The 24,185-nt window shown below is 41.6% G+C and overlaps 1 long non-coding RNA gene across 1 annotated transcript; it reads left to right on the top strand.

Moving 5' to 3' along the window:
• Positions 1-7,237: 7,237 nt before the first annotated feature.
• LOC103935233 lies at positions 7,238-12,899 on the top strand. Its single transcript, XR_007258422.1, has 7 exons — positions 7,238-7,527; positions 8,138-8,223; positions 8,912-8,956; positions 9,385-9,446; positions 10,814-10,895; positions 11,933-12,597; positions 12,702-12,899. It is a non-coding gene; the product is annotated as an uncharacterized LOC103935233 (long non-coding RNA).
• Positions 12,900-24,185: the final 11,286 nt, after the last annotated feature.

Genomic DNA, 24,185 nt, shown 5'->3' with positions numbered 1-24,185 from the left:
TGTGTTGACTGAATTAAAGAATGTGAGGGAATGATGAAAGGGGAAACATGACAGCTAGGTTGAATTATGAAGAGTGAATGCATGTGGCTGATTTATGTGAATGATTATGGGTGATTATGATAAGTGATAAGTGGTGATGATAAGTGTATGATATGTGATTATGATAAGTGATAAGTGGTGATGATAAGTAATGATATGTGGGAGTGTGGTTGAAATGAAGGAATGGAATGTTGGAATGTTATGCACGGCTAAGGATATAGGAAAGGTTTAAATGTCCTAAAACTAAAGGGAACAAGGTTCCAACACTTTGGTCTTCAATTAGGTCTTCAATTTCGTCCAACACTTTGGCTCCAAGCATAGGCTATCCATCCTTAGCCCAAAAGTGCTCCAAAAGTCTCCAAAATGCATCTTTTTGCTCCTTTAGCCCTTTGGACCTACAAACACACGAAAATAGCTTAAAGTACTAAAATAACTAAAGAAACATAACGTAAATGCACGAGAACAAGCCATTTAAGTCGCATGAATATGCTCCTATCAGCTTCACATGTGGAGGAGTAGAAGCTACGGGTCCAAACAACTTATGTTTCGCAGGCGAATTAAGTTCAACTTGGCTTGCTTGTTTCTAGTTTGACCAATTGGTTTTATGTCGACATTCATCAATGGAACGGGGTTCAATGTCATCGCTCAATATGATCTTAGTAACTACTGCATATGCTAATGCATCGTCGACGATCTTATCATTTCTACACCATACATCATCTAAGCTAGCATAATAGACCGAAATCTCACGATTCTTTAGAGGAGGATTCGTCTCTTCAAGGACGCTTCCGTAATTTAGAATTTCCTAATGAGTTGGATAGAATGAGTAAGCGACAGTCAAACCCATGGTAGGCTATTCAGAAGCCTGTGCCGTGGGTTTCCTCTTCCGGGGGTGTGAATCCTTTGAACCAAAAGGTCTCCTATGCTTATGTGTAGGGGTAGTTGATTGGCTAGCCATTAATGTATGTGGATCACCAAAATTGGTGTCTCAGGCCTTCAAATGGGAAGTCCGTCGTACATTGGGTACATCCATCTGTGCAGGCACATTCGCAGCTGAAATATGTGATATTGTCACTCGTGCTAGATCGATGAAAGCATCTGGCATACTCTTAGCTATGTTCTGGAGATCTAATATGTGCTGCACTTTAGTTTCAGACTAAGCAGTGCGGGGACCTAAATTGGACAAAGTGAGAGTCATCCATGATAATTCATGTCATTCATCAGGAACATTGACCTTCTTATCTCCCCCTAACGACGGGAAAACTGTGTCATAGAAGTGACAATCCGTGAAATGAGCAGTAAATAGATCGCTTATCAAAGGTTTTAAGTAACGAATAATCGAAGGTGAATCATATCCGACATAGATTTCCATCCTTTGTTGATGCCCCATTTTTGTATGTAAAGGCGGCGAAATCGGCACATAGATCGCACAACCAAAAATGCGCAGATGCGATATGTTAAGTTCGTATTCGGTAACCAACTAAAGAGCGCTATATGGTTGGGTTGCAACAGGCCTCAGGCGGACCAACAGCCGCGTACAATATTGCATGGCCCAAGCAATGATTGCGAGCTTGGTACGTATGACCAAAGATCGAGCAATCATTTGTAAGCACTCAATGAATTCCTCTACCAGGCAGTTTTGGGTGTGAACATGAGGTACTAAATGTTCAACTTTAACCCCAACCGACTTGTACTAGTCATCAAAAGTTTTGGATATGAATTCTCCAGCATTATCCAATCGAATAGATTTGATCGAATAATCAGGGTGGTGAGCCTTGAGCTTGGTAACCTGAGCCAATAGTTTGGAGAATGCAGCATTTTTTTTGGACAACAAGCACACGTGTGACCAATATGTGAAAACGTCAACCAAAACCATAAAATATCTAAATGGTCTGTATGAAGGGTGAATCGGTCCACAAATGTCCCCATGAATCTGTTATAGAAAAATGGGAGGATTCGAACGAATCTTGTCATAAGAAGGCTTAGTAATAAGCTTTCTCATATAACATGTTTGATATGTGATTCCTTGAATTGAACCTAAACTCCAGGTTAGTGGATGCCTATGTGATGATTTGAGGATACGACGCATCACTATTCGTCTTGGATGTGCCAAACGTTCATGCCAAAGTGTGTGCGCAGTCCCAGAGGTAGGGTTGGCCACATAGTGGCTTTCTATGAGGCGTATGGTCATAGTATACAAACCACTCGGGATATGCTCCATCTTTTCTAGAATATGCTTCTGGCCATATTCGTAGGAAGTTATGCATATAAATTCAACTCCATTTTCTATGTGGGTTTCAGCATGATAATTCTTATCTCTAATGTCCCTAAAAGCTCAACAACGTTCTTTCGAAACGTGGAGAATAAAGTGCCTCATCAATGGTTAAGATTGTACCATTGGATAACATTATACGTGCCTTATCGTATCCTTCGATCAGGTTGGATGGGCCTGACAGGATATTCAAAGGTGCATTCTTAGGTATGAAGTTAGTGAAATAGATGTGTTCACTCAAAACAGTTTGCGTAGTTGTACTATCGGCCAGACAACTAACTTCCCCACTAGTCATTCCTAGAATGAAAATTAATTTGATTCGGGCACATGCATAAAAGTTCTTAAAAACAAATATCCATTCAAAATAATTTGAAGTATTCAAGAATGGAAATTAATTAAAAACTGAATATCCAAAAAACAAATCATTAACAAATAATCCAAACATAAAGGAAAATTGTTCAAAATTAACCAAAAAACATAAGGGGGTTCGGCCACTACTGTGGAATTCGGCCTCATGGTCTTATTTCAACTAAAAAAAATACTTTATGTCTAAGATTCTAATCTTCCATAGGTGTGATAGCCTCTTGAAAGTCAGAAACCTCCATCTTCGAATTCTCCGGTTCGTCCAATTGAATAAAGTTTGATTCAAACTTCTTACGACAAGAATGATATTTAGCTACAACCTTCTGCGGAGCTCGACAAACACGGGACCAATGGTTCTTTGAACCACAGCGATAGCACATATTCGCATCCATTATTTTAGGTGCTTTGCCCTTCTTCTTGAAGTTTCGGGACCTAGGAGCGAGGTTAGGGCGCTTCGGGGCTTTATTTCCTCCCTTAGATAGGCCTTGGCTCTTTTGATGTTTTGGGTAAACGTTAAATGTTTATAATGAAATAGATGGCTAAAAAATAGCCTGAAGGGTAACTGGTCCGCGGGAAAACTAGAAAACTGGCCAGAAACTGGGTAAACTTTAAACTTTCATAACTTCTTCAATACTCAACAAAATCGAGTGATTCAACAACGAAAATCATACTTCTCAACGAGACAAAGAGAACGATACCTTTCTCGAAAGGTTAACTCACTGCCTTTTGGTCAGAAAATAGCCTGAAAGGTGACTGGTCTGCCGGAAAGCTAGAAAACTCGCTGAAAACTGGGTAAATTTTAAACGTTCATAACTTCTTCATACAAAATTGAGTGATTCAAAACTGAAAATCATATTTCTCAACGAGATGAAGAGAATAATACCTTTCTTCATGGCTAACTTGCTATGGTTTGGCCAAAAAAAGGTTCGAAATTGGCTGTCTTAATCTCATCGAGTTAGCCAATTTCGAGCCGTTTTTCGGCCAAACCATGGCAATTTAGCCATTGAAAAAGTACCATTCTCTTTATCTCAACGTAAAGTATGATTTTTGTTATTGAATCACTCAATTTCGTTGAGTATTGAAAAAGTTATGAACGATTAAAATTTACAGAGTTTTCAACGAGGTTTCCAATTTTCCTACGAACCAGTCACCTTTCAGGCTATTTTCCGACCATCTTCGGCAATCATTGGGCTTCCAAATAGGTATAATCTTTTTCAACACTTTCCTATCTTCGTTTTGATATATTATGGGTCGAATTTGGTTAAGAAACGATTGAGTTATGAAGCTTTGAAAATTGCCCAAACTTCCGGCCAAAAATCTCAGTTTCTGGTATGAGCTCCATGACCACTTAACAGAAGGACCAAAATAATGGATGGTGGACAATCTCAGGGACCATTTCTATTGATTTTCAATCTCAAGAACCAAAGTGATGTGTTATGCAAATCTCAGGGACCATTTTGGCTAAAAAGCCCATATTTTTTTCGAACTTTAGTATAGCATGATACCCCTCCGTTGACGATTCATGCTGCTTTGTTTTCAGACTATGCTGGCATTCCTGGCTTCCTCTTCTCCACTTAATATGCATCTCAGCATATTGGTTGGTCTTACATTCTTAATTTTTTTCTCTTAACCTTGTCATGTTGCTGGTTGGTTTTGCAGGTTTAGACCTTTAGGTTCGGCTTTAGAGGGGTTAGGTTTCATGTCCCCCCCCCCCCCTCCCTCTTTTTCTTTGTATCTTTGTTATTTTTGTTTCTAGAGGGGTAAGGTTTATGCCCACCCTTCTTTTTCCTGTTCCTTTTTTGTTGTATTATAAGGGTTAAGTTTATATCTCCTCTTCTTTTTCATGTTCCTTTTTTGTGGTATTATGAGGTGTACCTTATTTTTTTATATCAATAAAATTCTTCCTGTACCGTCAAAGTTTTCAAAAAATAAAATTAAAATAAAATACGTACATTTTAGTAATCATCATTGCTCAAGTTCTAGCATCAAATCATCTAGAAGTGGGAATACTAAACAAGGGTACGTGAAACCTACACTTATAAGCTCCACTTCGATTACACCTTGGTTTACCAATACTTCACTGCTATTAAAATTGCAATACTATTATTTGTAAGATATACATATAAACATATATATCTCAATAAAATTAACCACAAGTAAGCCAATTGAATCACCATAAATCAAGAACAATCTAAATATTAGTGAACAAACGCATCTATGGAATGCTCATGTACTCGCGGAAACACTAACCAGCAGAAAGCAAATTTCTCCTCATTGAGGGCACATAAAGAACATAATCCAATTGTAACACAAAATTAGTTGCAAATTTGAGTCTAACAGTGCCAACAGCTTCAACTGAAACCTTGGTTCCCTCACCCACAAAAACATTATAACAATTTGTTTGTTTTTGTTTCTTAAAACCTTGCAATGAATTAATTAAATGGACAGATGCACCAGTATCAAACCACCAAGAGTTTGCGGGAATTTCAATGAGATTCGATTCTTCACAGATATAAACATCAGTTCTACCCTTTGACCTCAAGCAACCCTTGAATATTTCACAATTTTTCTACAGTGTCCTTTGGTTTTGCAGTGATGACATCTAATTTTATCAATATTCTTAGCCTTCTTCTTAAAATTGTTAGACTTACAGGAACTGGAACTTTTAGCAGATATAATAGACTTATCAGAGAAGTTGGATTTAGAAGTTTTACCCGAATTTGCTTTAAACTCCTTCTTTCCTTTGGTTGATTGCACAAATTGATAAGCTTCTTTGCCTTTGTCCTGGTTTTGTCGGTTTTCTTCTTGCACGCATTGAGCTATAAGTTTATCCACCATCCACGTTTTACCTTGAGTATTGTAAGGGACCTTTAGTTGACTGAACTTCAAGGGCAATGCTTGCAGTATCATGAATACAAGCTGCTTTTCACAAAACTTCATATCTAATGAATTTAGTTTCTCAGCTGCATTAGTCATCTTCATTATATGATCTATGATTGATCCTCCTCCTTCAAACTTGTAAGTGGTGAGAAGAGTCATGTACTAAGCTATTTCAACATTTTGAAGTTCCTTGAACTTGTTCCCAATTGCTATGAGATAATCTTTTGCAAGATCACATTTCTTAATACCCCCACACACAGTGTCAGTCATGCCACTTTCCAATATTGAAAGTGCAACTTTGTTTGCTCTAGCCCTTCATTCAAACTCCACCTTTTCAGCTTTGGTACTTTTGCCAGTAAGAGCTGATGTGCTATGTCATACTTATTTAGTATCAAAAGCAACTCAATTTCTCTCCTCCACTTTCTATAATTGCTTCCACCATTGAGTACAAGCACAGCAGCCAAGTTGATGGTTTTAAGTGAAAATGCAGAATGACAGCAATGAAATCAAGACTTTGAATCTAACAAGATTCTTGATTTCTATCAATTCCAACACTTTTAATTCTGAATGTGAATCAATTTAATCATATATATAGTCACTGAACATGTTTAGATCAGGCACTTACAGAATAAACAATTCACAAGGAATTACAAACACAGATCCGATCCATGTCCAAGAGAAAGAATTTCTTAGGCCATTCATTACATGTATCCAATTTCTGCAGAAAGTATCAATGAAACCAACAACATACACTAATTTATAGCAATGGAAGCAATTTATATTTACAACTTAAGTTCAATATTTGTTAGAAAATAACGATTTGGATTCAGCAATATTCAATTGCAGATGTTATCTACAAACAAATTAAATCATCTCAATGTTGCTGTCAAATTCCAAAATTCCTAATCTACAACTAATTATTTAACCAAAGTTTTGAAGAATTAGAAAGCAAAACGTACCTTCAGCACTTGCATATTCTTGTTTGAATGTTAATGAGGATTGTCGTGGTCAAGAGAAAGAAGAAACAAAACTTCTCAATCGTCACAACTTTTAGCAAAAGCAAGAAAGAAAAGAAACCAAAAACCCAGAAAATAACAGTAAAAAATTTAAAAAACCACTGACGTCTCTTTCGCACCCCCCCCCCCCCCTTTTTTTTTTTTTTTTTTTTTTTAAACGGTGTCGTTTTGAGTTGTAAACGGTGTCTTTCCTTTAATTCTTTCTGGGTTCGACAAAAGCTTGGAATTTAGATGGAAATTTGATCTTGAACAAGATTTATGATTTCAGTGGTCTAAATTTTATCAGTTCTGATACCACATGTAAGATATACATATCATATATATCTCAATAATATTAGCCACAAGTCAGCTAATTAATTGAATCACCGTAAATCAAGAACAATCTAAATATTCGTCAACAAACACATCTATGGAAAGCTCATGTACTTAGTGGCCAAATAATATTCTAATTTTCGCTTGTGTGGATGTGAAAGGGAGAGTCCTACATCGGAGATTTAATAAACCTTGCAACGACTTTCAAGAAACTTCTCATTTCTAATTGGTTTGGGATAGAACCTCAACATTTTATTTTATATATACTAAAGCTCAACGGATGGGTACTGTTCATTAACAGTGCCCATCCGGTTTTATCCCTTATTTTATTTATGGTTTTTGGACTTTGGTGGGATTGTGCAGTAAATTGTCTATTTTGCCCCTCTTTCATTTTTGTTTGCAGCTGTTGCTCTCATTTGAAAGGTGCTTTTTGGTGTTTTTGGTTGAGCTTTGGCCACGTTGTGTTTTATAGTAAAGATGCCGGAAGCATCTTCGACTTTTTCTTTTCCTCTTCTGTTTTCTTTCTGTCGTTCCGTTTCTCTTTAGTTTTCCCGTCTGTCTTTTGATTTCGGTTCCGATCGGATCTTCTCGAAGGTGTTTGGCGTTTTTTCCCCTGTTTTGCACAAATGAATCGCTCCCGTTCAGGTATGTTGATTCATGTGTTGGTTTATTTTCTGTTTGGTTAGGAAGAGAATTTTATGATTGATTGTTGTGAATTTGGGCTATTTGGCTTTTTGGCCCAGCGTTTTCTTTGTTTTTTCGCGCTCTACGTCTTGTTGTTATCTCTAATTTTGTATTTTGGTTGCAGGAAACATTTTTCTTTGAGTTTTAGGGTTTTATTCTTCCTAGCTTTTTCTGGGTCAAGTATATAATTTATCTCTTTGTTGTTTTTTTTTTTTTATTTGGGTTTTTTGATTGTTTGTGCTTCGATTTTTCCCTCAAAATAAAAAAAAAAAATGAAAAAAAAAGAGGAATAATGATGATTAATTTTTGGGTTTTGCTTTGTATGTTTCGGTTTTGTACTGTGAGTGAGGAATTTTTTATTTTGGTGTTTTAATTAAGGGCTAAACATTTCCAGCAATACAAATGGATGATCATGATTAATTTTTGGGTTTAATTTAGCTTTTGATTATTGTGGATGACTTGCGAAATTTCTTTTCGATTATGTGATCTGTGGCTGTTATGTTGTTCTTATCTTGATTATATTTAATTGAGATCATGATGATTTATGGGTTTCTTTTTAAATATGATCCAGGTCTGAGCATTCTGGTTAGCAGGCCCGCTTAGTTGAATCAGCTAAGTTTCATGTCTGACATCGACGTACTGCTTCCACTGCCTTTGGTATGTTTTCTGTCATAACTCATCTGAGAGATCATTTTTTTTAATTGAATTCAATTGGATAAGTTTTTTAATTGAAAGCCTGGGTACCTAGATGCTCTAGAGATCATTTTCAGTCATCGATACAATACTATTGTAATTTAGTAGCTGTGCAGTTTGAGAATTGGTGTGTAGTTGTTTCTTCAGCAACCTGACTAACCTGATCTTCTCAAGAAACCAAGCTAAACTGCTTATTTGGGCATTATTGACAACCTAAATGGTTTGGTTTGGCTTGGCTATAATTCATATGAATCTCAAGTCGTTAGTTCTGGTGTTAGGAACATGGTCTTTAAGATCTGATTTAACAACCTGGAGCAATATGCATATGTACTGGTGAAAATATAAGGTTGTGAGTGTGGTATTGATTCTTTCTTTGTATTAATTGATCTTATAATATATTTTAAGGCCTCAATTATAGATTTGTTTTTCATATCAATTCTTAACTTATCGGTGTTAATATAGAACTAATTTGGTTTTGTAGATCAGAATTTTTAAACGACAAAATTAACCTGCAAATTCAGTTCAGATATCAATGCTTGCGCTTATTTAGATTGTTGAATTTATCTTTACCTTTACTAGATTTTATTTTTTAATGTTGTTTGATGCATTATCGTGTTACTTTATTATTAATAAAACTAATTTGGTTTTGTAGATTAAGATTTTTTGGCGAGAGAATCAAGTTCAAAATTCAATTGAGGTATGAATCTTTTTGCTTATTTGGCCTGTTGAATTCATGTTTGCCTTTGGTGCATTTTATTTTTTACAGTTGTTTGGTACATTATGGTATTAATTTCATTGTAATTTTATGGATTTGAAGTCTTTATTTGGATTTTGGACTGTGAGAAGGATCTGGTGGGTATAAATCTTCACTGCTTTGTATTGCAGCTCATTTTGATATCATTTATAATGGTATATAAATCTGCTGGATTAATATTCCAGTTTAATAGTGTTGTTTATTATGTGTGACAAGTTATATTAGTAACATTTACACTGTTATCTGTCGTAGTTAGACTTGCTGGCCATTTTTATCCTGTTTATGACATTTTTGTGCTAGGGTTTTTGAGCTTTGTTAATTACCCTTTCGTTTTTTATTTTTTTTAATTTTTTGCTTGATTTGTTTTGTAGGTTGCATTTGCAAAGGGAGAAAAACATCTTAGATAGTTTTTGTGCTTATGAAACATTTGAGGGTAAGATGCACATGGTTATTTAAATCTGTGGGTTTTGTTTCTTCGATTTTAAAATGGACAAAACTTAACATTTTTTTTCCTTAGATTTTAATTAGAACGTGTTGTAAAGCTTTTTATGCATTGCTGTGGTTTATTGTAATAAGTTGGCAACTATGTATAAGGAGCTATTAGTTTTGGATTTACAGAAATTAGGTGTTCAATTAGTTGAGATTATTTGGTTTCCTTTCAATTTTCTTTGTTTTCTACTTTCTGTTATTGTCATGTATTTTTGTGACTTATTCTTATTCTACGGTTGTAGTATTATGTTAGTTTTGCAGAACATTATTATTTAGTCAGTGGTGGTTCTGTTTATGCCCAGAAAATGGTTAGCTAAAGTGTATTGACACATGGTCTTTTTTATCAATATGTTGTAAATTTTTTTATATGTTGTGGTTTCCTATGGTAACTTTTAGCAAGTATGTATAGGGGGAAATGCTTTTGCTTTCCCCTGTTTCCTTATTTTTTTCCGCAGAAAAAAATATTTCATGCAATATTTTTCTGTTTTTGTTAAAATAATGTCCTGATGTGATTAAGTGCCTAAAGGTCGCTCATTTGGTCTAAGTTTTATACTCTAATATATTAAGTATACATGAAATATCCAATTTATCTTATTTATTGGCTATATATATGCTTCTTAGCAATTTGATTAGCTGAAAAATTTAGCCAGCAAGGCAAATTTTTTTATGCTAAAACTGTTGCAGAGATGTTAGTTAACAAAAAGTGGGTCACTGTTTTTATCTTCTCAATTAAGTTTTAGAGAAACATTTATAATATGTTGAGGCATTATTTCATCCTTTTTCCATTTAAGTTTTAATTGGCATTTCATCTTTATTTGAATTCTTTTTTTTTGTTTCAAATTAACATTGCTTCCCACTTGACTACATGCGTTCTGTTCAGATTTCATTTTGTGGCAAAAAAATTTCATTATATATACCTATCATTAGTCAAATTCAAACTTAGCAATAAGATAACTTTTTAATTACATACCTATTAATTCTCAATTCCGTCATCAGAATTGCTCTTAATCTCAGTTTCTCAATTCTTTAGCGTCTAGAACACCCATTCCAAAACACTAGCTTCACTCTTACTAATAGACATTATCTTTTATGTTTAGCATAAAATAGATAACAATGCATGATAATGAATTACAAATTGTTTTTTTATTTCCTATATTCAAATTTAGTTTTTGCTGTTTCATCCTATGTATGACTCCATTTTTCCATCCATCTCAACTAATTATTATATATTATTCCATCTCAACTAATTATTATATATTATTTATTAAGTGCCATACAATCTTTTTTTAACACTTTGTTTTACAATTTTAGGAAAAAAAAAAAGCTAATTCAGCAAGGGATTTACAACGTTGACAAATACATTTTCAAGCAATGAAGACACAAATATTCAAAGGTATGTAAAATTAATTAGTACTTTGTTAACTTTGTTTTATTGACGTTCTACATTTAATTACAATTTTTACTAGGCTTTCTCTTTAGGCGAATTAGCTATTACTAATATATATATATATATATATATATATATATAAACTAGCTTCTTTTCACTAGAGATAAAAGTATAAAAGTAGACATTTGCACTAGAGATATACCCACTCCACATATTTTAATCTAATATGTTCTTTCACAGATTTACAAAATATGGGCAGGATTTATCATTAGTGAAAGGATGTCTGTTTATACTTTTGAATATTGGCCTTAAACCTTTCACTAGACAAACAAATAATAAGCCATGTATTCACAATAAGTTAGAAGAAGAAGGTATCTATATAAATTGATAATAGTTAATTCCTCTAAAGAGAAAAGACGGAAATGATTATTTTTACTCCAGATAATCAAAACTAAGTTTACCAATTTACATAAATCTGATCCGTCTTAGAGCGCCATTTAATTTTGTTTTAAAAATTATAAAATTGGCAAATAAACTACTATTTAATCATAGCATGATTTGCAACACTTTCGTAACTCTCTCTGTTTCTGTGCTTTTCTCTTGGTTTTTATAATTTTTTAGTGATTGCTGTGCCACAAACCATTTGGCCTGATTTAACTCCCATATTTTAAATAATTTGTTTGTCCCGCCATTAATTTTTTAATTATTATTTTTTCTCTCTCTGTCCCACAAATGTTGTTGCTTGGCCTCTGATTGTTTTAATTTTTGGTTATACTCCGCTTTTTGGGCCTCTGTCTTCCACGTGTTGATCATTGTGCGGGGTTCTGTTCAGAGGCTGATTGTTTTATTTTTTGGTTTTGCTCTGATTTTTCAGCCTCTGTCTTCCACGTGTTGATCATCGAGAACTATTCTATTCAGAGGCCTTAATGCTTTTTCTTTTGTTTTCATTGCATTCTCTCCTCACTTTTTCCTTTTGTTTTTCCGCTTCTCTCTACCTCTCATATGGGTTGCTCATATAGTGATTTGGTCTTCTGATTCTTCAGTGCAACGGGGCTCTGTACCTTTGCTGATGTTTCTGGCCGGTTGGTTGGGCGGCTTCCTCTAATGGGGTACGCTTCTGTTATTTTGTTATATGTTCTTTTGCCATTCATTCACTCAAAATTCCAAAAATCGAATATAGTAAAATAGTAGGTCAAATTCATTAATGTTATCTTAACTTCTGTTTAATAGATTTATATTGTTGCATGTTTGATTTTATTTTATTTTTTTAATTTATTTATTTTTTTTGCATGTTTGATTTTATGAATTTTTGCTGTTTGTTTTGTTAATTGCAGATTTATAGTGTTTGATTGATTTCGGTGAGGGTGAGTTGTTAAGTTTTCCTTTATTTATTCATGTTGTTTTATAAATGATTACATGTTCTATATCTAATTTCACTAACTCTTCGGGTGTATTTTTCACAGTGGTTGTTCATTTTTTCTGTTATCAGTGCTTACCACTTGTTTGAGAATATGTATTAAATTGGCCTTTTTTTAGATTATTGATATGTTTTGGATGTTTTTTGGTTTGTCGTGTGTAAGAATGTGAAATCAACTATATAAGGTAGTCAATTTCAATATAGCAGTAGCAGCTGCAGGAACTACAACAGTAGCAGCTGCTGGGATTCTAGATGGATGAAGAGGAGTGGGGTTATATTGAAGTCAGACCCGTAAGCAATTTATTCATATATATTGTATATATTGTATGGAATAAGAGATGTTAATTTTCAAAGAGTTTTTGTTCATTTTTTGTTTTGGTATTGTATTTACACAGAAGCGCATATGTTCTGCTGTTCAAGCCAAATGGCCAACCACTCTCTAGCATCAAAGTGGACCAGTGAGTATTACCAAACTTTATCAAATCAAATAATATGAACAACTCATCTTCTTTTCAACATATTTTTCCGACATTTTTTTCATGTATCAATGATTATTTTTCCAAAATTTGAACCCAAGAATCTAAATGTGTTACTGTTGACTCTAAAAATTACAAAACCTACATGGCGCGTAGGCCGAGTAACTAGCAAGCTAACTACGTCCTTCGGTTGAATGCGGGGCGTGCCAACTCGTCGGCCGAGCTTGGCCGAGGAGTAAAATTCGTTGATGTCGCGTTGAGCGCGTCGTTGACTTCTCCATCTTGCGATTGCGACCGAGGAAGGAACGTTCTCCGTCTCTGGGTTCTCTAGCCTGAAGACAAGGCTACTAATTCTGCGGAGTTCACAAATCGTTGGAGCCTGATTCGGTCACTGTGATTATATTCGTAAGAGTATAAGCACGCGGAATCGAGACCAAACTATATGGGCACAGGTACTCGAATGTGATGTATGTCTTGATGGTAAACGTAGTTCGGCCGTCGGAATGCCGAACCCTGAAACTTACTTGCGAGTATCCAATCATAAAATCACTCGGCGTCCAGTACGCCGAGCAATGCAATTCGTAACACCTGACTATGCCGAGAAGGCTAGCAAGGTGACCTCTGCCAACAAAGGTTCGAAAACCCTTCTCGGCCGAGACTTAGATAGGTAACCGGTCGACCTCGACGCAGTGCTGTTTATCCAAACTGAAGGTGCTTCTCGGTCGGCTGATTCTGTGGCAGCAGTGTTGTTTATCCAAACTGAAGATGCTCGCCGGGTGCCTTCACAATGCTGTTTATCCAAACTGAAGGTGTGTCGGCAGAAAAAGAAAAGGAAAAATCTCAAGATGTTTGAGAGGTTTTGCGCAGGGCAATTGTATGCTGATTTTTGAAGGGGCTTTTCTGTTGCATGATTTCTTGTATTTATAGCACCCCATTCCTTGAGACCAATTCGCATTCTGATTCGGATTGGGAGTCCTTGTCCCATTTCAACTCTAACTCGAACAAACCTACTCCTACTGGGATTCTGAATTTTCCTTCCTTTCGAGGCTTTATTCTTAGCTGGTCGGGAATCCTGGTTGCACCAGGACTTCCTCGACCTTTTCTGTTTATCCGGACTACTTAGGATAGGATTTGGCCGACCCTGCCAACTGGCCCGGGATTTATTATTCGGCCCATAGTATTTGTCATCACCTTGGGCGGAGCACATCCTGCTGCTCGGCCCAACAATAATATTTTGGGCCCAAACATTGCCCCCTCGCTTCTGAGGTCGCCGACTGTTAACTTTTGGTCGGGCCTCGGCCTTGAAGAAGCGGAAACGCCTATTGCTTTTTGGACTTTGCTTCCTTAATGACCATTACTCCTGCACATTTATGAGACAGGATTGCACTCTCCTCGTTGCCCCTAACGTACAGCTACGTGTCGATTCTCCGCCGCTCTTAAAAGCTTTCAATCATGGCCCTCGAGATCGTGCACTTACTGAAGCGTCTTATCCTAATTAATGCATTAAAATCGTCGTCGCACGCAATCGTGCGTCCTGGATTTTCGACCCCTCGATCCTATCTTCGCAGGTTCCCAAAATATCCGAAATGATTGGAACCTTTCCGGGTTAAATTTCCCCCCAATTTGAACCAGTGCTTTTTGAATTCCAGACGTTTGATCTTCATTCTGAAAAGCCTATAAATACCCACACTTCTGTCATTCGCATCTCACGCCTTCAGAAATTCCAAAATCTCAATTTTATCATTCCTGTTCGTTCAAATAAAGCCTTCCAGTTCTTCTTCCTGCAACCTCCTTTTTAACTCCAAATCCCTTCTTCCATCATTGGCCTCCTTTATCTCAAAGCTTTCTGACGAGTGCATCAAATGTAAGGATTTCATTGATCGGAGCGCCGTCAAGACGCTGCGATTTGAAAATGACATGGCCACTACCCACCAGATTCTGGGTCCCCTTTTCAGAGACGCAGTGCCGTCGTCTATCACTACTCTTCTCAAGGAGCAGTGTTTAATACCCCTGCTGTAGGGGTTCGACTGGTCGAAATGGACTCTGGCGCGGCCTCAGGGAGCCTGGCCCTCGACCACCACAGCCTGGGCCACCTGGGTTGACCGAATGAGCACATTCTTTGGCAAGGAGTGGAAGGCTCTTGGTATCTACGATGCCATTATTCTGTCGACCATGGAGATTGCCATGGATAAGGAGTTGCTCATGGCGGCGCTAAGTTTATGGTGTTTGGCCACCAACACCATGATCCTGCCTTTCGGCCCTCTCGGCCCCACAGTCCTCGACATTTCGGCCATCCTTGGGACTTCTCCAACCGGCCTTCCCATTGATGCCGCCCTTTCCGGATGCCCCTCTCCTCTCGACCTGAAGGCATTATTCGACGAAAGGGCCGTCGAGACGCTAAGCCGTTGTGATCGGGAGCCCTCAAGGGAAGAAGTTCAGAAGCTCCACAAGAACTTCTTCAACTACAACACTCTCATCCTTCACTTCGCCGGCCGAGGCGAGGAAGGCCTTAGGAAGGGAGAACACGAGGCCTTCCTCTTCTACTGGTACAACAAATTCATCTGTTGTACCAGGTCAAACAAATGCCTGGTCGAGAACATGCTGGTGGCCCAGGCACTGGCTAGTGGTCGCTCCTTGACGTTCAGCCTGGCTATACTCGCCAATCTCTACTATTGCTTGGTCGAGGCAACTATTAGCAAGATTGACCTGCACCAGAATGGACCCTTCTGGATGTTCCAACTCTGGTTGCAGGTTTACTTTTCCACCCTTCGGTCGGAAGTTCCTTCCTTTCAACAATCGGCCGCCCTTGGCCTTCAACTGGCCTCTCGACCGGCACCACTTCACCGAGCCGACGAGGTCTTTAAACACTTCCTCGGCCTCGACGTCCTTTCGGATGACGAGTTCCTGGTATGCCGGCGCCAGGAGTACCCTGCCTCGATCAGGCTTCCTACGCCCGCGTGGGCCGAGTCCGAGGATGCGGACATCCGTCAATGCTGGGGGTCTTTCGTTTTGGCTCGCGATCTTCCTCTTGGTTGTGACGCCCGCCGAGCCAGCTAGGAGGTCTATCACCCCCATTTTGTCGCCCGGCAGCTCGGCTACCTTCAAGGCTGCCCCGTCCCCCTGCTTGCCTCTCGGTCTCTCCTGAGTCGAGAGCGTCTTTCAGGTTCCTTTGAAAGGGAATGCAAGACATCGGAGCAGGAGTTTCAGGAGAAGTGCAAGAAATTCCGGCTCCGGCCAACGGTTCCTGAATCTTTGGGAACCGACACCTTCGAGGACTGGTGGGAGGAGTACACCAGTGACTTCTTCGGCGTCCCGGCCGAAGACATGGTGATCAAAATCTTCGGCGACCGTCCCAGACTAGCGCCCTCGGCCCAACCTAAGGAGTCGGCCCAAGGTATAGTCTTTCCGCTCTGTTTTTTTTTATATCACTTGTCCTTGTTATTAATTACTTTGCTATTTCAGGGGGTCGCGTGTCGAGGAAGGTTGAAATGGTCGCCGCGGTGGCGAGGGCGAAGAAGTTGGTCTCCACGAAGAGGACCATCGCCACCGAGCGGACAACCCCTGCCAAACGCCCTCATCGAGAGGCCGAGCCGGAGGATGATGCTCTTCGCCCTTCTAAACGCGTTAAGAAATTGGCGAAGAAGGGCAACCGGGAGATTCATGTCGTCCCCAGTGACACTACAGGGACACCTGCTCCTGCCGGCTCTCCTTTTGTACCGGCTGCCCCGACTTCTCCAAACCCGATTCCTCCAGCCGTCTCCCTTCCTGAGACCACGGCCGATCCAATCGTCGCATCAGCTCCAGCTCCGGAGCTGGTCGTGGCGCCTACCGTGGGGAAGTCGGCTGCACCTGTCGAGGCACCCTCTACTCCAACGGTCATTCTGGAAGAGGTATAATTCTACTTCCACTCTTGTTTCTTTAGGTTTCTAGTCGTAACGCAAAATGTTTTTCTTTTTGTTCAGGATGTCGAGAGCGAGAGCGACGAAGTCCCGCTGGAACACCGTCGTCAACCAGTCAACTCTCGTCCCGTCCATCTTCCTCTGGTCGTCGAGGCGACCGCTCGACCGTGTCCTTCTGCGGCGGATCGCGGCAAGAGACCTATGGCCGATCCTGAGGCCACGGCCGAAACGCCGATCCACCCGCAGGATGAAGACCTTCCCATTCCTCTTGAGGAAGTCTCCTCGGCCTTTGTAAGTCTTGTTTCTTTTGCGTTGATTTTCTCATGACGCATGTTCTTAAAAGACTATTAAATGTCAGGTGCCCGAACGTTCATTTCACCGACAATTTTATGCGCCGACGGGCGTTGTCTATATTTCCTGGCCACCGTCGTGGCCATCAAATGTAGATGACCTCCATCGGCCGCGTGAATTGTGAAGCGGTCTAAGGCACTGGGCTCGGGCATTAAGTTCCCTGGGTTCGAGCAATGACCCAGAGGGCATGGCCGAAGTCTATTCTCGGCAGGTCTAAAACAATCCGTTTTTGTCATGCACTATATCACGACGTCTTACTTTCCTTCACAAAGTTTTCCTTTCATGTGCAGCCATTGTGGGAAGTGAAGCTCGACGCTCTTCTTCAGAGCACGACTGGTGAGGCCGGTTCCTCTGCTACTCTTGCCGAACCAGCGGGAGCCATGCCTGAGGCCGAAGCCTTCGTGAAGCTGCATGAAGTCCTGTCTCTCACTGCCTCCCAAGCTCTCCGATCCAAGGGTCTTGACTCCGTTGGGGAGTGTCTTAATGACCTTGCCAGCGGCGGTTACCTAAGCACGGAGAATATCTCCTTCCTCACCGACCTCTTGGAGCGGACTTGGCAACACTTCCACATCTTTGAGTGAGCCCTACAAGCGGAGGATGACCTGAAGGTTGCCAAGGTCGCGCAAGAGGCCGGCCGAGCTAAGATGGAGGCAATCAAAGCCAGGAAAGCGAAGCTGACCGAGTTTGATCGCCAGATCTCTGACCTCCAACGTCAAATTTCTGACCTTCAACGGCAAAGGTCTGCTGCTGCTTCCGAGCTTGAGAAGGACTTCGAGGCCAACAGGGCTCGGCTGACGGCCTTCGCGGCCGGCGCACGGCATATCCAGCAGCTTCAGTGCAATAAAAAGACGAGGCAGGCTGAGATAATTTTGGGCGAAGAGAAGTGGTTGGAGCTAAAAGCTGCCCTTAAGACTTTCCTCCCCTCGACCCCCTAGGAATTTATCATTGTATTTGTTCTCTTATTATCAATACAATGGTTCTTTTGCTATCAATAAAATGGTCTTTTGCTATCAATACAATGGTCTTACTCTTACATTTCCCATGTAATTGGATAGTACTTTTTTAAAAATTTTCCATTAATCGGCAATTTGTGAACTGAACCCGCCCGATCTCTGAGATGATATGCCCCCTTGCCGAGGACTTTGTGAACGATGAATGGCCCTTCCCAATTCGGCGACCATTTACTGAATCGGGGGTCTTTAATCCCGACAGGCAACACAGTTTGCCAAACTAATTCTCCTTCGCCGAACGTTTTTTGTCTTACACGCTGGTTATACGCTCGCTCGGCAATTTTCTTTTGTGCTATCAATAAGTTACTCGCGTCGATTCGATTTTCTTCTAAGTCTTCTAATTCTTGTCGCATCGCTTGACCATACTCGACATTGAACAAACTACTCTGCTCGACTACTCGTAATGAGCTTATACTCAACTCGACTGGTAACATAGCGTCGTGTCCATAAGTTAACGCATAAGGAGTGGTTCCAGTGGTCGACCGGGGTGAAGTTCGGTACGCTCATAATGCTTCATTTAACTTCAAATGCCATAACCCAGGTCTCTCTCTTACCATTTTTTCGAGAATGCCGATCAACACCTTATTGCTTGCCTCGGCCTGTCTGTTTGCCTGAGGGTAGTACGGCGTAGATTGTTCAAGTCGGATATTCAAATTTGCCGCATATTCCTTAAACCTATCGGTCGTGAATATGGTGCCATTGTCAGTTATGATCGTTTCTGGTACGCCGAATCTGGTCACAATATTCTCCTCTACGAAATTGCATACCTCTTTGGCTGTTAAATCAGCGTATGATCTTGCCTCGACCCATTTAGTGAAATAGTCAGTTGCTACAATTATCCACGCGTGTTTCGCCGCTCCCGATGATGGCGTGATTTTGCCAATTACGTCCATTGCCCATCCCCTGAAGGGCCATGGTTTAGTAACTGAGTGAAGTAATTCGGCCGGGGCTCTCTGCACGGGTCCATGAATTTGGCATGGTACACATCTTCGTGCATATTCGATGCAATCCTTCAATATACTGGGCCAAAAATAACCATGTCGTCGAAGTAACCAGTGCATCTTTCATCCAGACTGGTGTGCCCCACAAATTCCTTCATGTACCTCGGCCATTGCTTGGGCAGCCTCGTGTGGGCCGAGGCATAATAGTAGTAACCCGTCCTCACCCTTGCGGTATAATTCATTTTGGTACGACACGTAATTCGTGGCGAGGACCTTCGTTCTCCGGTCGTGTTTCCCGTTGGGGTTATCGAGGTACCGTAACATCGTCTTTCTCCAATCATCTGGTTCTACCTCGATGGCACGTACTTCTACGGGGTCTCCTCGTTCTAGTAGGGATGGGAGCGACATTACCCTAGTGCGTATTACGTGAGCGCGCTGGAGAGTTTGCCGATTGATCAAGGCTGGGTACGATTGCAGACTTGTGGCTGCAATTCGGCCTAGCTTCCCCCCATGAGTTGTGCTCCGGAGGCGATCTGGGCAAGTTTGTTGGAGTCTGTGTTGTGGATTCGTGAAATATGTTCAAATGTGATCCGTTCGAATGACTCGGCCAGGTAGGTGGCGACCATGTGATAGGGCGCTAAAGTACAACTCATGCAACGAAAAATGCCGTTCAATTGGTTAATCACAAGTTCGGAATCACCGAGGACGAGAACGCGGGAGGCCCGTAGATCGTGTAAAACGTGGACGCCGATAATGAGGGCTTCATATTCGGCCTGATTATTCGTGCAGCTGAAATCCAACTTGAGAGAAAAATACCATCGGCAGTAGTCAGGTGACTGAATTGCAATACCGACACCCGCCGAGGTCGAAGTACTGGAACCATCAAAATGCATAGTCCAATGGTTATCGTGTGTGGTGACTAAACCGATGTCGACATCACCTCCCTCAAAACCATAAGGGGAAGGGTGTTGGGCCAAGAAGTCAGCGAGAGCTTGCCCCTTGACGGCCTTTTGGGGTACGTACTGCAGGCTGAACTCGGATAAGGCGAGCGTCCATTTCCTGATTCGGCCTTTGACGATAGGCCAAGTGAGCATGTAACGAATTACGTCTGTTTGGGCGATGACCTGCGTAACTGATGGGAGCATGTAATGCTGAAGCTTAGATGCGGTAAAAAACAAAGCTAAGCAAAGTTTTTCGACAGGTGAATAATTGAGCTCTGGTGAATTCAGATTTCGGCTAAGATAAAAGATAGCTTGCTCACGTCCTACATTGTTATCTTGCGCGAGGAGACAACCAATGGATTCGGCGGCTGCCGAAATGTATAATTTAAGGGGTTTGTTGTGACAGGGTGGAACCAGCACGGGTGGGGTGGAAAGGGCCACCTTGATTTGCGTAAATGCAGTTTGATGCTCTTCGCGCCATTCAAATTTGTCGGTATCCTTAAGTTTAAGGAGCGTAGAGAATGCCTTCATCTTACCGGCCAAATTGGCGATGAAGCGGCGGAGGAAATTTATCTGCCCGAGTAACAACTGGAGCTGTTTCTTTGTTGTCGGAGGTGGGGCGCTAATGATGGCGCGGGCTTTATTTTCGTCGACTTCGATGCCGCGATGGCGCACCAGAAAGCCGAGGAAATTACCGGCCGAAACACCGAAAGCACACTTGGTCGGATTCATTTTGAGATTATTCTTGCGCATGCGAAGGAACGCTTGCCGCAGATCATCCAGGTGCGTTTGGCGGCGTTTAGACTTTACCACCACATCATCGATATAAACCTCGACGATTGTACCGATTAGATCGTGAAATATCATATTCATGGCTCGTTGGTATGTGGCGCCGACATTCTTGAGGCCGAATGGCATGACTACCCATTCGTAAGTACCAAGGGCCCCGGGCAGTGGAAAACCGTCTTGTGGACGTCGGCTTCGGCGATGAAAATCTGGTTGTAACCCGCATGGCCGTCCATAAAAGATAGCAGTTCATGATTAGCTGCGGCATCAATTAGCAAATCTGAGATTGGCATTGTATATTCGTGCTTGGGAGTAGCCAGATTTAGATTACGGAAATCGATGCAAATGCGAAGGGCACCGTTTTTCTTCAATACTGGGACGATATTGGCCAACCATTCGACGTACCGAGCGGTCCTAATAAACCTAGCTTTTAGAACCCGAACTAATTCTTCTTTAATGCCGAGTTGTACCTCGGTCGAAAATCGGCGAGGGGGTTGTCGAAAAGGCTTACACCCGTCCTTGATGCGTAGCTCATGCTCTACGAGGTTTCGATCGAGGCCTGGCATTTCATGGTAGCTCCACGCGAAACAATCTTTAAATTCCTGGAGTAACTTACGGAGTTCGACCTTCATGGACGGTGGGAGTAACGCGCTGATAAACAATGTTCGAGGATCATCGACCGTGCCTACATTAACTTCTTCTAATGGGTCCTTGACCTGGGGCCGATGGTCTTCGAGTTCGGCCGATGCAGCCTGAACTTTATCGAAAGAAAGAACGGGGCCGTTATCCGCTTCGGCCAAAAATTCGATTAAATTGATGCCGGAATTTGGTTGCTTGGTAATGGCGTACCAATGGGCCAGCAAACGTTCCATTGTAGATGAAACCGCGGCCTGACGTCGTTCTTGCTTGGTGTCATCAATCATCGGCATTGGTGACTAAATCTGCCAAGCCTAGTCTCGCCGAATCCTGTTGGACAGTCTCGGGGCCGACCTCAATCACTTTCTGTACCGAAATTCTCCTCGGCCGCCCATCCTCGTTAAGGCCTTGGAGGGTGATGTAGCCGACGTGATCATCGTAATAGCAAGCCTGAATCATGTTGGTTTCAAATGGTTGGTTATCGGCTGGGTGGACTACGACCGATTTGCCATCCCAAAAAATGAGGACTTGGTATAGCGATGAAGGAATGCAACTGGTTTAGTGGATCCAATCGCGGCCAAGTAATGCGTTATAGTCGGTCTTGGAATCAATTATAAAGAATGCCGTCATGTGTTGACGACCGGCAATGCTAACTTCCAACGGGAGCATTCCTTTGGTCTGAGACTTGTCACCAACCAAGCTGCTCATAGTGATACCTGACGGAATGAGTTCATTATCAGAATGGCGTAAAGCCTTCATGACGGACATCGACATAATGTTGACTGTGGCTCCACAGTCGACAAACACTTTAGAAATGGGAAATCCCTCGATGTAAGCCGTGACGTACAACGGCTTCAGGTGCTGGAGATTAACCGAGGGGGAACGGGGAAATAGTTCGGCTAAAGCTGCCTTAAGGCTGTCCCCGTTTCGGGTTTCCCTGTCGTCGTCGTTTGCGACGAAATCTACTTGTGTTGCTTCCTCGGCAACCACGTCCCCGTCCAAGAAATTTGACTGGTGGGTACTTGGTTGGAATTCAGCTGGTAGGACGTGGACCATACTGATCTTCATATGTTCGATGACCGAGGGACCCATCGGATCGTGGTCGTCGGCTTCTGCAGAACCAACCGTAGTAGCAGTCGGCGGAACATCCTCGATCGAACTTTTGAGTGCCTCGGTATGAACCGGCATCTGAGGCGTGTTGACCAAGTCGAGTCTGTTTTGGCTATTTTCCTCGACTATGTTTACTGTCGAAGATTTATGTTGGTCCTTCGTTATACAAGCTCGTTCTTCTTAGGCGATACGGGCATTCCTCGTGTCTAGATATGTATCTAACCGTGTTATCCATTTTTCCTCGTCGGCCGTGAGGCTGAAGAGAGATACAGCCGAAAAAACTTCGAAATGATGGCGCAAATGCTAAAGGTCTTCGAATGAGAAGGATAATTTGGTGGCGTCAATATCTGTGTAAGGATCGACGTCAAAACCAAGCACCCGAGCCTCCCGTATATGTTGGAACCTAGCTTTGATTGCTGGGTCGGAAGTTTTCTGAATAATTTGCTCGGCATCAGGGCAAGTTAGAGCTAGGTCGAGGGCTTCCTGACACGCCTTGGGTAGTCCGTACAAGTCATTGGCGGAATATTTCTTATGGAACTCTCGCATGTACTCCAGGGATTCACTAAGGAATGGAGGGTGTAAGTTGCGACGTATTTTGATAAACGGCTCGCGCGGTGGTAACGGAGAAAGTTTCCTTTCGGCCTCTTGTCTAAAGTATTCGAGAGGAGCTTTCGTCTCCCCAGGCCGGAGAAGGAGCTTGATGCGTTTCTCAGCTTCGATAGTGGTTTCGAAGCCAGGAGCCGCTACTTTCCTCCCTTCGACTAACTCGGTTATGATAGTCGGGGTTGGCCGTTCACTAATGTTTTCCACGGCCTTTTTTGGTTGCCACTGGTTGGTAGGGCTGGCCTGCACTTCTCGTCGTCAAGCCATGCAATCTATCCGTTGGCGGCGACGTTTTTGAGATTTAGATAGCGCTGTATATAAGCCACTCGGAGAATTGTAACTGTACCAGCGTTGATCCGATGTCCTTGGTGGTGAGCCTGAACTGTTGGTATTGCGCGAGTAATAATCCTCATTATAGAAAGGTACGTCGAAGTTAATACGCCGTCTGACCGGGGCCTGGTCTTTCGGGCGTACTTGTACTTGTGGGCCGGGTCTATCAAACACTTGGCGTCGTGGACCTTTACCAAGTCCCTTCGGTGATGTTGTAGGGGCCGTGAGGGGTGTTGAAGATGTCTTCTTCCCAGGTTCAACTGGTGTTTTACAACGGTCACATAAAACCTTTGATTCATGAGTTTCGTCGGGACTCGACCCCGTCATAGGCTCATCGGCGTGTGGCCCTGATCGTTCCGCAGGTGGTGCATTTGAAAATAAATCAAGCTTTAGTCTTGTTTGACCATTCCGTCTGCGGATATGCTGCACCGGGACGTATTCGGCCTTCCCTTTGTTTTTAGGAAGATGAGCATCCACCATACCAATTGTTGTTGAAGGGAAGGGATTGACGTCGACCGCCATCTGCTTTTCCAGAAATTTCAACTTTCCTTTCTCGATCCAACTTTGAATTGTGTCCCGGAATACAACACAATTATTGGTTGCATGCTTATTAGAATTATGATACTTGCAGTATATCTTTCCCTTCAATTCATCGGCCTTAGGGATAATATGTCTCGGCCGAAGCTTGATGATCTTTGCTGCCAATAGTTGATCGAAAATTGCATCGGCTTTGGTGATGTCGAAAGTGTATACTTTCAACGACTTACTCGTCTCCTCGGCAGTTGTGATGCCTCAG

This window comes from the organism of the source record quoted next, unplaced genomic scaffold (assembly GCF_019419815.1).
Source record: "Pyrus x bretschneideri cultivar Hongxiangsu unplaced genomic scaffold, Pyrus_bretschneideri_v1 Contig204, whole genome shotgun sequence".
NCBI classification, from domain to species: domain Eukaryota; kingdom Viridiplantae; phylum Streptophyta; class Magnoliopsida; order Rosales; family Rosaceae; genus Pyrus; species Pyrus x bretschneideri.
The sequence above is the reverse complement of the archived record's forward strand: the minus strand, read 5'-3'. Positions and strand labels throughout refer to the sequence as shown.